The sequence below is a fragment of the Lactuca serriola genome, chromosome 9 (assembly GCF_051521515.1).
Source record: "Lactuca serriola cultivar US96UC23 chromosome 9, Lser_US96UC23_V15, whole genome shotgun sequence".
Lineage (NCBI taxonomy): Eukaryota > Viridiplantae > Streptophyta > Magnoliopsida > Asterales > Asteraceae > Lactuca > Lactuca serriola.
The window spans coordinates 52856489-52873099 of NC_136416.1; the positions used below are offsets into that span (position 1 = coordinate 52856489).

The window sequence follows — 16611 nt, forward strand, 5'->3', positions numbered from 1 at the left end:
GGCTTGTACTCCAATTATCGTGACTGGCTTGGGTGCAGCTTCTACTATCGGCACCTGCTCAATCCCTTGGGGATGAGGCTGCTAATTCCTGTTCCCCTTTGCATTTCCGAGTCCACTTTGGGTTCTCACCATGTTGATCAATACACCAAGGTAGATGAATTTAGATATTTATTTACAATAGACGCTTAAATCCTCCTTATCACTCCGAAATGTTACATGCTAGTTCTTATATCATAATTGAACGCTTAGAATCCTAAACACGTAAGGTTTCCAGATCCGGTCGGCAACAGACCATTGACCCGAACAAATAATAGCATACAAGGCAAACATAAATCATTTAGCACATAAAAGTAGTTTAGGCATCTTTCCTAAAATAAACTAGTGCTTGTGTCTAAAATATGGTAGACATTCATCTCAAGATCATCGCTTAGCATTCTAAGTTTAAGTCTGGAAATCCTACAAATTCCTAGTTCGCTTAAACTAATGCTCTGATCCCAACTGTGACATCCTCATTTTCACGGCCAGAAAAGACCGATTTGTTTATGCTTTATTTTCAAATCAGAGTAACTTTTTAAAGAAAAGTGTTGCGGGATTTGTTCACAGAAAAACATGATAAATATGTTATCAAATCATTTCCGAAGAAATGTATTTTATTCATTTTAAAACTTTGTGATGTCATCGTCAATACAGAAACATAAGCATAAACAGAACTTAAATTTATTTATTGTAACACTGCAAATTTTCAAATAAAATTTTCATTTTTAAAATCACATAAACTCAATATCACATTTCTCAAAAATCACAAAATGTATAATTTGTCAAAACACAAGTCAACAATGTTTGATAAAATCCCAGAATCCTCAAAATTATGATCTCTAACTGGTGTGTATAATCAAGTCGACGCCTTCCCACGATGCTAAAAAGTACCTGAAACACATATCACACAACACGGTAAGCACGAAGTTTAGTGAGTTCCCCAAAATAACACATACACAAATAATAAGCCTCTCATGGCTATAGCTCGGCATGGACCCTCCGGTTATGCGTCTCGTTGAGGACCCTCCGGTCTCACGGCTCGGTGTGGACCCTCCGGTCATGTGTCTTTGTGAAGACCCTCCGGTCTCACAATTCGGGTTGGACCTCCAGTCTTGTATCTCAGTGAAGACTGCAGATTTTCATTTATTTATTGTAACACTACAAATTTTCAAATAAAATTTTCATTTTTAAAATCACATAAACTCAATATCACATTTCTCAAAAATCACAAAATGTATAAGTTGTCAAAACACAAGTCAACAATGTTTGATAAAATCCTAGAATCCTCAAAATCATGATCTCTAACTGGTGTGTACAATCAAGTCGGCGCCTTCCCACGATGCTAAAAAGTACGTGAAACACATATCACACAACACGGTAAGCACGAAGTTTAGTGAGTTCCCCAAAATAACACATTCACAAATATAAGCCTCTCATGGCTATAGCTCGGCATGGACCCTCCGGTCATGCGTCTCGGTGAGGACCCTCCAGTCTCACGGCTCGGTGTGGACCCTTCGGTCATGTGTCTCTTTGAAGACCCTCCGGTCTCACAGCTCGGGTTGGACCCTCAAGTCTTGTATCTCAGTGAAGACCCTCCTGTCTCATAACTTGGTTTGGACCCTCCGGTCCTAACTCAGTAAGGCACATAATAATATAGCATATATCATAAAGACAAAATGCATAATATCACATAACTCAGTATAAGTACATAGGACCCTTCGGTTACACTATATTACCACTCAGGTATGTATAGTGAGAAGACTCACCTCGGATGATGAACAACTCTTATAAATGTTGTTGCTGCACATCGGCCTCTAACACCGAGCCAAACCCACAATTAACCCAATTAGGATCTAAGACCAAACCCTCACTCATTAAGTCTAAAGATAGTCCACTAACCAGCCCATAAATAAGCCAAGCCCATTGGACCCACCAAGGCCCAATACTAAATGGATCCTTCCAAGGCCCAACCCTTAAACTTAAGTCCAAAAGGCAAGCCCAACATAAGGGCCCAAGACATATATATTCCTCTGATCCAAAATCTCCAATACAACAAGCCCAAAATCCAGGCCCAACACTGAAGGCCCAATACGAGATTTAGCCCAAAAAGCCCACAATAAGATTACGCGGGGCGTACCTCCCTTGGTACGCTCAGCGTACACATAGATCCTGATCGGGGAAACAAGACCAATACGTGGGGCATAATAGGACTTACGCGGGGTGTACTAGGACTTATGCGGGGCGTAATGCTCAAGTCCAGAAACTCCAATTTCGACTTAACCACTTTAGCCAAAGCATCCAAACTTCAGGTAAGCTTTGTTAATGGGACCCAACTTCCAAAATAACCATTAAGACTCTTAAATCCTCTTAACACATACATGAAGAAATCTAGACGATCAAGTTCTCATTTTTATGAATCAAGGCAACCCAATACACTTAAAAGGACATGATATTTGCTTTGGAGTTCACGAAACTCACAAAGTTCCAATCTTGGGACATAAAACCCTAAAAATGGACCCAAAACAAGAACTAGCACAACAATGAGCAAGTCTCGAACTTTATACCTCTGGAAGATGCACCAACACGGGTAGAACTCAGATCCACAAGCTAGAAGCACAAGCTATCCTTTTTCAAGACTCCTTCTTCACCAAGAGTTTCACGAAAAACACTCAAATGAGCCACAACACTCACACAAGCCGTGGAAATGTGATAGGGTTTTGAGAGGAGTTGGAGGCTGGAAATGGTAGCTGAAAATGAGGCCATCATGTTCTTTGAATAGGGTCACCTCAAAATATTAGGGTTTACATTCTCTGGCTAGTACATCCAGCGTACCCTTTGGTACGCCCAGCGTACTAGGTGGTCTTCGCGTTCATGCTACACACATAAGTACATTGAGCGTACACATACTTACGCCTTGCGTACTCATTTGCCACCCATTTCTCAATAAGGACTAAAATTTCAAAAACTTCAAACTATCATAGCTTCTTTGTTATAAGTCTGTTTCTAACGACCCTTATATCCACGGAAAGGTGGCGAGAAGCCCTATACTTCTAGTAACTTGTCGTAGCCTCAAGGCTTCCTCATGCCCGGGTTGCAGCCCACGAACCCTAAATCACAGACGACCCAAAACAGGATGTTACATTTACACTAGTGATCTACATTTCTTTAATCTCTCGGTGTAGTGTAACTTTATATCGACACCTGTGATACAAATAAACTGAGTGGGTCAGGTTGGGAAACCTAGTGGGTACATAGGGATTTCAATCCCACAATGTTACATATATATATATATATATATATATATATATATATATATATATATATATATTAGAACTCACAAAGTATATAATTTCACCATATATAAGCAACTTTACCCCACCCCATCGATCCTCACAACAAGATGATCCATACTCTAAAATTAACCTCTTTACCTAATCCATACTCCCAAATCTAAAATTTACCTCTTTACCTAATCCATACTCCCAAATCTAAAATTTACCTCTTTACTTAATCCATACTCCCAAATTTAAAATATACCTCTTTACCTAATCCATACTCCTAGATCTAAAATGTACCTCTTTACCCAATCCATACTCCTGGATCTAAAATTTAACTCTTTACCTAATTCATGCTCCTGGATCGGGTATGTCTGATCCATACTCCCAAATATAAAATTTACCTCCTTACCTAATCCATACTCCCGGATTAGGTATGTCTGATCCATACTCCCAGATCTAAAATTTACTTCTTTACCTAATCCATACTCCTGGATTGGGTATGTCTGATCCATACTCTTGTAACTAAAAACAAGTAACTATGTCTTAACCATACTCTCAGACTCAGGACAACTGACTAAGTCTAATGCATACTCTTTGATAAATGACAAGTTTTAAAGTTATTTTTTCCATGTATATCTCACTTGTACTCACAAGGAGATACTACCCAATATCCTTCTTAAATTATTTGGGTCTACTCTGTATCCTAAATCATCATATATTTATCAGATATGATCTTAACATGTATTTCAGGCAGTATCAAAACCAACTATTTGAACTACCCATGTTATACTCAACATATTTGTAGATATAAAATACATATACAGTTCAGATCTGAAGAAAAAGTTTAGATTTGAAAAAGAAAATACATATACGGTTCAGATCTGAAGAAAAATGTCTACATCTGAAAAACAAAGTTTAAATCTTTCATCCAGCATCGATCTCAAGTATAAAATACATATACGGTTTTGATCTGAAAAAGAAATTTTAGATTTGAAAAAGAATGTTTAGATCTGAAAAGAAAAAGTTTAGGTCTGAAAAGAAAAAAGTTAAGATCTGAAGAGAGAAGTTTAGATCTTTTATCCAACACATATATCAAGTAAACAGATAATATGCACACATAGCACGTAATAAAATACTTCATATCTATGTGTAAGTAACTATGCACTCACACATAAACTCTTTAACAAATATTTAACTCCTTAACAAATATTTAATACTTTAATTAATACTTGTATTAAAATCATGTTCATGAAAGGGACTATGCACTTACCTGATAAAGTGGTGATTCAAACTTGGACATCGTTTCGCTCCTTAAAAATATGGTTTCCTTTGATGAAATTGGGTGGTTTGCTTAAAAACCGGGCTCTGCGGGGGCAAAGTTTCTAAACCGAAAAACTCTTTTTTCTCTGAGCCTTCGGGTGCTCCTAGGCTTTCTTCTAGTGCTAGGGAGGTTTCCTAAGCTCCGGAGGTGTTTGGGGAGGTTTAGAGAGAGAGAGAGAGAGAAAGAAGTGTGAAATGTGTGAGAAATAAGACTGGTCGCGCACCTCTATTTATAGGCCGAAACCTCTCATTACGCTGGGTATACATGCGGAGGTACGCGGGGCGTTCAGGGCTACGAAGTGTATTTGTACGATGGCGTGTCAACCTCCAGATGGAAAGATGTGGATCACTTCGAACCGTGCATAAGATGACCGTTGAGTGTACATTCGGTGTATTCGGGGCGTACTCGGTACGCAAGGCGTTTGAAGGCTACGTGTGACGTGGCCTTGCAATTTGCCTTTCCGTCTTCTAAATTCCATAACTTTCACATACGAGCTCCATTTTCGATGTTCTTTATATCCACATGTAGGTAGAGACGTGCTCTAAAACTTTCGTTTAGACTCTGTCGGTTAATTTTGACTTTATTTTTAAAGTTGTATTTTTAACAGGCCGGGATAGGAAAAGTCCGTTAAAAATTCATAACTTTGTCGTCCGATGTCTGTTTATGTCTGTCTTTTTATCATTGAGCTCCTATTAACGAAATCTTCGATTCTCATTTAGGTTGTGTCGGCTAAAAATCGGTCGATCTACTATTCGAACTCTGGGCTGTATACTGCTAAGCAGAAACTTGGAAAAACCAGAACTTCCTCATACGAAGTCAGATTTGGGCGTTTTTTATTCATGCTCCCGGTTTAACGTATGCTACGACTTTCGTTTATATTGCAAAGGCTAAAAATCACTTTTTCGTAAACTCACTTTTTATGTCACACAGTGTCGTGTCGGTTTTTCGTGAAACTTCGACATGTCATAACTTCTTTGTTATAACACGGGTTTCGTTGTTCTTTATATGTACAGAACCCTTGAGACGTATACTACAACTTAGTTAAGATTATTTATTCTAAATAATCTTCTATCAAAAAGTCATTTTCGCCACTTATTGTGTTTTAACTGACTAGTCCGGATCTGCGGGCGTTACAATTAAGGTAGGTTCTACCTGATCCTACATCGACTTGGAAGGAGAATGAAACATTTCCTTATAAGGGGAGTGGATACCTTCCTTTTCACAACGCGTTTTAAAGCCGTGAGGGTAGCAGATCCCATAAGAACTCTACAGTTAAGCGTGCTCAGGCGAGAGTAATCTAGGATGGGTGACCCCTGGGAAGTTTTCGTGTCGAGAGGCCAAAGCGGACAATATTGTGATATGTGCCGACGGGGATGTTACAGATGGTATCAAATCTAGGACACGGTTCAAGACGTTCGACGGGGACGTTGAACCCTATAATGGGGGGTGAAGGTGGGTTATACCTGATCCTACATCGACTTGGAAGGAGAACGAAACATTTCCTTATAAGGGGTGTGGATACCTTCCTTGTCACAATGCGTTTTAAAGTCTTGAGTGTTTTAGTCCCATTTTATTTATAATTTTATATCTTATATAGGTTGATATACTTAGTTCACTATAAACAATGTTGAGATACCAATCTGTCACACCCCCAAACCGGAACGGCGGATACGTTCAGGGGTGGATGACGTTATGTACAATATGAGAACAATTTTATAATAGTAATCAAAGAAAACACAACCATTTGATTGATAATATAAAGTTTACATTGTGTTTATATCATTGTTTGTATAACACCAAAAATATATAGCAAAAACTATAAGACGTGATGCTATGCTCCGTCTTCTCAAAAACCTGCAAGTGTACCTGTCTACTGGTTTCCTGAGAATACAAGTGATTTTGAAAGTGTATCAACATTTAAGTTGGTGAGTTCATAAGTATTTTATAAGAACATGTATGTTCTTTGTTCTTTGAAAATTTTAGTGTGTTCCTCCAGAAAATCCTATATTTCCTATTGTAAATGTATTATAGTCTTAAGAGTAAATTACACGAATGGTCCCTATGGTTTAGGGTAATTTGCGTGTTTGGTCGCTAACTTATTTTTTTAACTCAGAAGGTCCCTACTGTTTGTTTTTGTTACGCGTTTGGTCCCTGTCTTACCTAAAAAGACTATTTTGCCCTTTATTTTTTAATTTATTTAAATAAACACACCCCCAACCCCACCCCCATCACCTTACCTTACCTACCCCACAATTTTTCCCTATTTAAATAATAGTCTTTTTAGGTAAGATAGAGACCAAATGCGTAACAAAAACAAATAGTAAGGACCAAACGGGTATCAAAAACAAATATTATGGACCTTCTAAGTTAAAAAAATAAGTTAGGGACCAAACGCATAAATTACACAAACCATAGGGTCCATTCGTGTAATTTACTCTAGTCTTAATATCCAAAGACCAAAACGTGTAAATGTTATTGTACTCTAAAATAGCATGATATAGTTTTAACCCACATAAAACCATGAAATAAATGTTTCCTGAAATGCAAGTTTCTATGTTAGAAAATAGTGTACTGTACTTGTATGTAGTAATATGACTCATATCTGTTCCTCCTACGACTACTTAGTGTATACAATTTATATATAACCAAGATCAAACAGACAGTCGATTGTGTGGTTCTGTCCTAAGCCTACAACCAAACAAGGAACAGAAAATGAGGCGGAAATCACACATTCCACCGCCTATCGGATGTCATTTATGTATATCTCTGTTGTATAAACTAAGAAATCACAGACTTAGCAATAAGAGTACTATATGTCTTTCTGGTACGAATGTATGTTTCTGTATTCACCAATTATATTGTAAAGTCTTGTTTGGTAGTTTTATTATTAAATAAAACTATGTATTTTTGTTTATGTATTCATACACTAATCGTATTGTTAATACCAAATTGTGAGTTTTTATAACCATGCTTGATGACCAAGGATGGCCTGATACGACTTTCTTTAGTCGTCAGAATAGTTATGACATTTGTCACCCCAGACGTGCCGACCTAACTGTAGCTAACAATTTAGGTTCGGGATTCTCAGTCCCGTATAGATCTATACACAAATTCACACTCTCCCTCCAGGGGACTCTGGTTGTAAAATCAGGGATTTCGTTGGCACTTAGATAAGTACGTGAAGGTATGTCTCACAAAGCTATATTGACGATTACATGTAGAATAAATAAAAGCCATTTAATACTGATAAATTGTATGTAGTATCCTTTTCATAGTAAAAACCTTGTACATATGTTCCATAAACTATACCTATTATAGTTTATATGTTTGTTCTTGTATTGTTATCTGACTTAGTAGAATAGTATGTAAGTTACCTAAACTATACCTATTATAGTTTATATGTATGTTCCTTATGTAATGAAAACCATTGTAATGTAACATTTTGTATATGGTAATGAAATATTTGAGAAAGATTACCCTTTTGTTCAACATGTTACAAAAGGGTTAAAGTCTTATTTAAATAAATTTTCTATTCATATATATATATATATATATATATATATATATATATATATATATATATATATATATATATATATAATTTAAATTGAAAAGGCAGTTGGACAAGTGATTCTTTCTTAAGCACACACCCAAACAAGGAACATGAGTTAAGGCGGAAACAACAGTCCTAAACCTGTTAAATCTTTTATATATATATATATATATATATATATATTGTGAAAAACAAAAGTTGAAATAATTTAAGCACTATGAAATAGTTTAAAATAGTTTGAATCAATAGAAATAGCTTGAAATGGATCGCAACAGTTTGAAATCGTTAAAATGTTAAGACAAGATTCCCTGCGTTTTACTTGTATCCCCCCCCCTCAATAACATTGAAAAATAGTGAAAACATTGGGGTATGAATTCACCTCGAATGTAAGTTCGTGTTTGGATGCGAAGTGGTAGCGGTTATCATCGCGTTAGAATCCGCGTGCGTAGTCGTGTCCTAATAATAATTATACATGATATCGTATTTAAATTAATAAGATATTAATTTAAATAATTTAAATAATAAATTAATAGTTAGACAACACTTAATTATTTAAGGAAAAAACTTACAAAAAGTGTTAGGAATTAATTGAGTGAAATTCTAGGTGTTTTCGGTGTTCCTGGGGGTTTTTCAGTGTGTTAGGTGTTTTCGGTGTGCTTGAAGATTTAAGATTGTTCTTGGTGTTCTTGGTGAATTTATGAAGATTTGAAGGTGGGATGATGATTTCGGTTGAAGATTTGAAGGTCTTCGGATGATACTTGAGAGCAAATGGGAGTGTCTACGGTTTGGAAACTTTAGAAATGAATTGTGTTCACGGTTGAACATGTATATATAGAAGAGGCTTTCGATCTAAGATCCACCGGAATCAAGGTGATTTTGGTCTAAATCTCACTAAGAACAAGGCTGTTTTCGGTCCTAAAGGTTCAAACGAGGATGAGTTTTTGGTCAACAAAAGAGGATTCAGTGAGGGTTTGCGGTCCAAAGGTGGGACCTTGCGAGGGTTTTCGGTGGGGATGATTTCGGTTCGCATGAATTCGTATTTGGTGATTTCGGCCAAGGTGTTTTAAATACCAAATATTTAAAACACTTATATAATAAAATAATTTCCATATATTAAACCATATTTAAGCCTTATAAATTTACTAAATTAACAATTTGACTTTTATTTAGCAAGTTTGACTTTTATTGACTTAAAAATAAAATGTTGCTACATTACACCACTCTAGCACTATCTGCCAACCTTGTGAATGCTACGGCTACACCCGCAGACTTACATCACTCTAGAACTATTTGCTAACCTAGGTCCTACAGTTAATCCAACTATACCCATCCTGGGTCGAACACACACTCGACCTAACACTCAACTGAACTTGAGTCCTAACTGGACCTCTAACCTGGTCCACGAAACATGCTATCTGATGCCAAGGAAAAGTGTGAACCAAACGTTGGAACGTTTTTTAAACTTCCAACTCACACTATCCTCATTCCAAATAGCCGCTTGGGCTATCTTCCTTCCTGATAAGGATTCCAAACTTATCAGTTTCAAAACTACTCCTGCTTCCGAATCCCTGGGTGATTCTCCCCCCACTTAGATTCGACTAAATCTTCACAATACATGAAGATTGAAGAAATCCCAACAATACTGATAACTCAAGATGCTGTGAAATGATATCGTACTCAAATCTTGGAGTCCAATTAACCGATGCTCAATGCAAAACTTCAATAGTAGACCACTTCCCTTGGCAACACAATGAATCAAACTGAGCATAATGATTGAACCCACTGAAACCTGTCGTGGGTGGATAACCACCCTGCTGAACCTTGAGCACAAACCTTCCGTATAGTGCCCCTGAACCGATCTCTACCGTAAACCAAGATGACACTACACACTCCAACCCCCAATTAAGGAAATGAACTTTAGCTACCCACTAATAATTCTTGGCATGCAAATGGCATATGAAATCACTTGAAGGTATAACCTTAACACAACAGGGAAACAACCAAAGTATACACTTACCCAAGCCCTTAGAACGCAAAACTCCATCGAGCAATTTCCCGCAAGTGTTGCACTGAATCCGGCCCTGTTGGCTTCTCAAACGCTGATCGAAAATCTTGGGTCTCTTCCCGGGACCCTCCAATATATGCACCTGATCTGGTCTCCTCTTCCCAATGTGCTCCAAATCAGTCTCACACTCTCGGGCTCTAGAAATCATATCATTTAGGGTCTCACACCCCGAGATACTCACGAACTCTCTGATATCATTCCACGGTATATCATGATGCCTCAACTTCTTCCTTCTCTCATCTAATGCATACTGTGGTACGAAATAAGCTCTCTCCCGAGACTTGGTAGTGATCTCTGCCACAGTCTTAATAGTCTGGCGGAGACCTAAAAACTCTTTGTGCCAACTGATACGCCTCAATCGCCTGGGAAAACTCTGCCCGGAATCTGGTAAAATAGTCATCCCATGACATAGCATCAACCACATTATCACCCAACTCACTACCAACCCCTTCCCATCAATCACATGCCTTGTCCTTCAGGAGGCAAGAAGTAAGTCGGACCTTGTCCCTCCCGGGCAACGGCTGGTACGAAAGCGTTGGCGACATCTGACAACCATTTGCCGGTAGCAATGGGGTCCCTAGCCCCATGATAATCTAGAGCTTCACAAGCTTTGAACTCCCGAAACATCAACGCACGCGCCCCTATCATGGCCGCTATCTCAGTGTAGAATGCACTAAGCCTCTCATCAAGAATTTCCAAATGCCCTCCTTGACCATACCAAAGATCAAATGAGTCTGGGAAGTCATATTGTGCATACTCTCAGATGGAATGAACTCCCTCATCTAACCGTCAAGCTGCCCGACTCCGTAGTCCGAACCTGATCCCTCGCCGACACCGGAACTACCATCTCGTCTACCATGTAACGTCACCATACTCAGAAATATACCATCACAATCATCATAATACTCATCATAACTCGAGGGAGCTCACACACTACAAGTTCATTGGGTTCATCTCAGCCTTCCTTGATTCGAGTACGGATACTCTGCTTTCAGTAGTACGGGCCCATACTACCTTCCACATCTATCCATACTTTCCTCAACAACTACCTTGACTCCACCAAGTCCCTTTCACTACTACTACTCTCTGCTAATCTCATCCTAGGCTTGCCCTAGGGTAACCTCCAACCCACTCTCCACCATCAGCTACATAAGAAGTCACTGATATCTCTCCCTAACTAGCTCGCAAATAACATCACATATTACTAAGAGCAGATAATTCTTCGAATGACAGATCCTGCCCCACAATGGTTAGACTCAAACGAGAGCTGTGAAATAGAGCTAAACCTAACCTTCTGAAAGTATTTAGTCCTCGTAATATGTAACTTAACGTATTTGTTTACTAGTTAGTTAAATATAATTAGGAATCCTAAAAGCAAAAAGCAAGCAGCATTCGAGCATTAAGTAAACACAATCAAGCATATTCTACTCAGGCTGTCATATCACTGACTAATCAGTACTAGCATACAGTTCAATAAGCTCATACAACAGGCACATAAGTCATCCTTCCAAGATCCTTAGCCCTAAACTAGCATGGAGTTCGCATACACATATAATAGGCATACAAGGCATCATTCCTAGATCCTTAGCCCTAATCTAGCATGCAATTCTCATAATAACATCATAAAATATACTTGTATGGGTAATTTAGGAGTACTTACTTGAGCTCAGCTGATTGCATGCACCACACCCTTTTTCTCTTTTCAAAATCCTTTTTGTAAAAATGATTTTTTTCTTTAAAAAATTTATACCAAGTCCTTTGTTTGAGTTCAGACACACCCGAGAGTGTGCTCGAATCCCTCAAACCAAGTCTCTGATACCAACTTGAAACATCCCAATAATACGGCCCAAAAAGTTCATTTCAAATCATTAAGAAAACCATAGCTATCAAACATCATATAAAATCATAAGTCGTGTATCTCAAAAATATCATAAACATCTGTCAAATATATCAGAGTATAAACATCTCAGGCTAAACTAATGGTATGTGTACTGCAATCATCTTGAGCTCTTCCCCTTGCTACCGGAAGTACCTGAAAGCAAAACTAAACATTGTAAGCACGGAGCTTAGTGATTCTCCCCAAACTACCATATACCATACACATAATCACATAATAACATACATTGGGCCTCGCCCACTACATCGGGCTCCGCCCGACATCGGACCAAAGTCTGGCATTGGGCCCCGTCTGGCATCGGACCGAAGTCTAGTATATATAAACATATCAACAAAGCATATAACATAAGCATAAAAACATTCCTCGGGCCCCACCCGACTGTTGGATAAGGTGTCTAAGTCCATAACTTATTTGGTATATACTTGACCCGACCTGCATGGTCCATTTGGGTTACATCTCATCCAAACTATTTATGGATAATTTTATGAGAGTTATACACATATGTTTATTAATATATTATAAGTTATAATATATTAATATGAAGTTATGTTATTTAATTAGTTTTAGTCTTAAATTAATTATGAATTAATTTAGAGATTAAAAGGAAGACTAATTAGATTATGGGCTATTGGTTTTATATAGTGTGGGCTAATACTCATTTGATAATGGGCTAGGCTTATATGGAAGTCCATGGATGATCCATGGAGCTTTTAACCCATGGATCCTTGGAAAGGAAAGGTCATGGGTTATTAGGGTTTCACCCTAACCATGCACACTATATAAGCATGCTTATGGAGCATGAAATGGCAACTAGTGAACTAGTGTGTGTGAGCTTGTGTGTGGCCGAAATATACAAGTGTGTATACTCTCTCAAAGTTTTCCAAGAGTTTGTGGTGTTTTGTGATTCCATTTGAGGCATTCACACTATTGGTGCTTGGCCCTCAAACTCCTTAAGAACCAAACTCATCAAAAGGTATGTAATCTCTTCTAACTCTTTTATGTTGAAATGTTCCCCATGCCATGTTAGATAGGTTATAAACCTTGGAAAATTATTATTTTGCATGTATTTAGACAAACATAGATCCAAGGTTTATTAGGGTTGCATGCACACTTAGGAAGTGTTAGATTGCTCAAAACCCAACACCGACATCGGACCGAAATCCGAAAACATATAACATAACATATGAGCTAAACATTCCTCGGGCTTGACCCAACATCGGACCAAAGCCTAAAACATATAAACAAGCACATGCAAGAATCACGAAGACATCAAGCATACAAACATTCTTCGGGATTTCCCCCAGTATCAGATCGATGTCCAGAAACATATAACCTACATTTGGCTAACCTCAACATCGGACCTAAGTCCGAAACATATAATGTACATCGGGCTACCATGGAAATGGGCCTAAGCCTGGAACATACTACAATACATATACGGGTCGACATTGGTGCCTTTAACCCGTTCATACAGGAGGAAACTCACCTCACACTGCCGAAGTCCTGCGGACAAAACTCTAGCTGCTGGATGACAGATTCCCAAACTTTCAACATCAATATAACACCCAATTAGTACTTGGGTTCCAACACATAACCATAAGTCCATGCTTAGGGTAAAATACTACTTTACCCTTAACTTAGCTTGATTCAAGCCCAAGGCCCAAATTCACACCCTGAAGGCCCAAAAGCCAAATAAACAACCAAGGCCCACTTATGGCCCAATTTTCCAAATTGGGCGCAAACCCCTCACATGGGTCTTACTCTAAAGCCCATCCAAATTCCCTAGTCCATATACTTGTTAATAATTGGTCCATCAAGAGTCCAAACATCTAGGCCCAACAGAAAGCCCCAACTCAAAACCCAACACAGTTTGGGTTTTCACATGAAATGATGATTAGGGTTAATTAGAAACAATTAACCCATTAAGGACTTAATCCATTAATTCCATCAATTTACTTCACTACAAGAAAATATCCCTTTAATGACGCGCAAACAATGACACTCGCTGATAGACGACGCGCATTTGTAAGTGCCCTAAAAGATAATGTCAGTTTTGCAAAATTTGAAGGATAGAGGGCATGCATTTTTGCGCGCCCTAAAATTAGTGTCAGAAAAGAAAAAAAAGAAATGTGGAGGGCACCTTTCATAAAATGTGCGTCATGTGAATGTGTCGCTTTATAATTTTAAGTGAAACACGCGTTTTAGGCGGGAAATGAAACCGACGAAAATTACCCCCGCCTATTGAATCCCAAAATTAATCCCCCCGCCTCTTCTACTTAGCAAGAAAAAGCCCTAGGTCCTTCATCTTCATCTTCAGTATCATCAAACATCTCGTTCATCGGATCTCTACTCGATCTCCTTCTTATCAGTATCACCAAACATCTCATTCACCACCTCCGCCCTATCAACATTCCCTTAATTTCAATTTGATGCAGGTAATACACGACCAACTACAAGTCTCTCTCTCTCTCTCTCTCTCTCTCTCTACCCCTACTGTTCAACAACAACCTAGGCACCCACCACCCCTCGTCTTCTCTCTGGTTCACCACCGCCACCAATGAAGCCCCATTGTTTTATCCAAAATGGGCCCAAAATCATGAACATAATCAAGCCCTCTTGGAATAAAAATCTTCCCGCCCAAATAGTTCTATTGCCGACGTATCGTAGCCATTTATAAGTCGATTTCCTTACCCCAGTATCCCCCAATCGCAAACGAATCAAACCCTAACCCTAGATTTTTTGCTAACTAGGTATGTTTTCTTCCTCTTTTTCCTCAATGTCGACTCTAATTTTTTTCATTTACAACCATTTTCGCTTCGATTTTTGACCTAGTTTGTTGTTTCGGTTGTTTCATTCAGGATCAAATGATGAAAAGAGGCAAATCAAGCGGTGCTACGAGGAAAGCCGATACCAAGTACGATTTAATCTAACTATGTTTAAAACATACCATCTGCTAGGGTTTAATGTTGTATTTTTTTTCATCTTCAATGAAATTAGGTTTTTGTTCTTCCTCAGGATCATGATTTCGGTACTTTTTAACAATTGTTTGTTGTAATTTTAGGTTGGCTTTAAAGAAGACTGCAGCCAAGGGGAAAGCAGCTAAGGATCCCAATAAACCCAAGAAGACTGTAGCTGTTCTTCGTTTATCACTACCTTCATGTTTTACTTCCATTTCCAAAGTTTAAATATTTTTCCTCTTGTTAATGTTATAAAGGGAGGACTTTAGAAAGCAGTTCAAAGAAGATCACCCTGACAACAAATCTGTTGTTGCTGTAAGTGATCTTCCTTTTTGCCTTTTGTCATCGAAACTTCTTAAGCTTTGTTTCAAGTATTCTGTATCTAGATTGAGTTGAGTTTGTGTTTTTAGATTTTGATTTGGATTTCACTTGTGTATAATTATCAGGTTGATAAAGCTGGTGGGGCAAAATGGAAGTCAATGTCCGACTCTGTAAGTAGCACTTACATTACATTACTATGTTTAGTTTTTGAGGCAAAATCATAATGCTCATCAACTTCTTAAGAATTTATAAAAAAATGATGTAGTATTTAGTTATTTACCTTTGTTTTTTGGATGATGTGAATGTAGGAAAAGGCACCTTTTCAAGCCAAAGCTGACAAAAGAAAGAAGGAATATGAGAAGAACTTGGACACCTACAACAAAAAACTTGTAAAATCTTTGTTTAAACTTAGAATTCATATGCTTATCATTTTAATATTTTTGTTTTGATTCATTGACTTTGAGTTTGCTTCCATGTAAATAGGCTGGAGGTGGTAATGATGATGATGATGAGGATTCTGACAAATCTAAGTCTGAAGTCAATGATGAAGCAGATGAGGATGAAAGTGATGATGTATGTTTTTTTATAAATTATAATGATATTGATACTTATTTTTTTCAGTATATGATTAATATTTTTTAACAAATGAAACTAAATGTGGTTTTAATTTGTGTTTTGTAGGAGGAAGATGATGACTGAATCAAGAAAGTGGAAGTTGATTCGGTGTTGATGGTTTGATAAGTTACCTGCTTTGTAGTTTCATGTTACTGATTAGAATAGATTTGGCTTTTATGGTGCACAGGAAAAAGGAAATGTAACTTTGGTTTGATAAGATGTTCTAGTTTTTCCAAATTAAATTTTGTAATATCATTTTTTTAGTTTTATTTTATTTATTTTTATTTATTTATTTATTATTTAGGAGTTGTTTGATCATCAGAGTCAAAATTATTTTCAATTTTGTAGAATTGTCACCTGTGACTTTTGTTCTTTTCTGTGTTCATGTTTATGTTTACGGAACTGTTAGCTAGGCTATACACATATCAAGATCCTACCATTTATGCATAAGAGTCTTTTATTTTAATTATATTTTTCCTTTTTAGTTTTTTTTGCTCGACTTGTGTTGTCTATTTTATGATGATTCCAGACCTCTGATCCGAATTATAGGCGATCGATTCCCATGGCA

General features: G+C 37.6%; 1 pseudogene across 1 annotated transcript; it reads left to right on the forward strand.

Annotated features, from left to right (window-relative positions):
* Positions 1-15017: 15017 nt before the first annotated feature.
* Positions 15018-16275, forward strand: LOC145073980 (high mobility group B protein 3-like; annotated as a pseudogene). Its single transcript, XR_013691634.1, has 6 exons — positions 15018-15064; positions 15212-15422; positions 15554-15598; positions 15737-15817; positions 15912-16001; positions 16110-16275. The product of XR_013691634.1 is annotated as a high mobility group B protein 3-like (transcript).
* Positions 16276-16611: the final 336 nt, after the last annotated feature.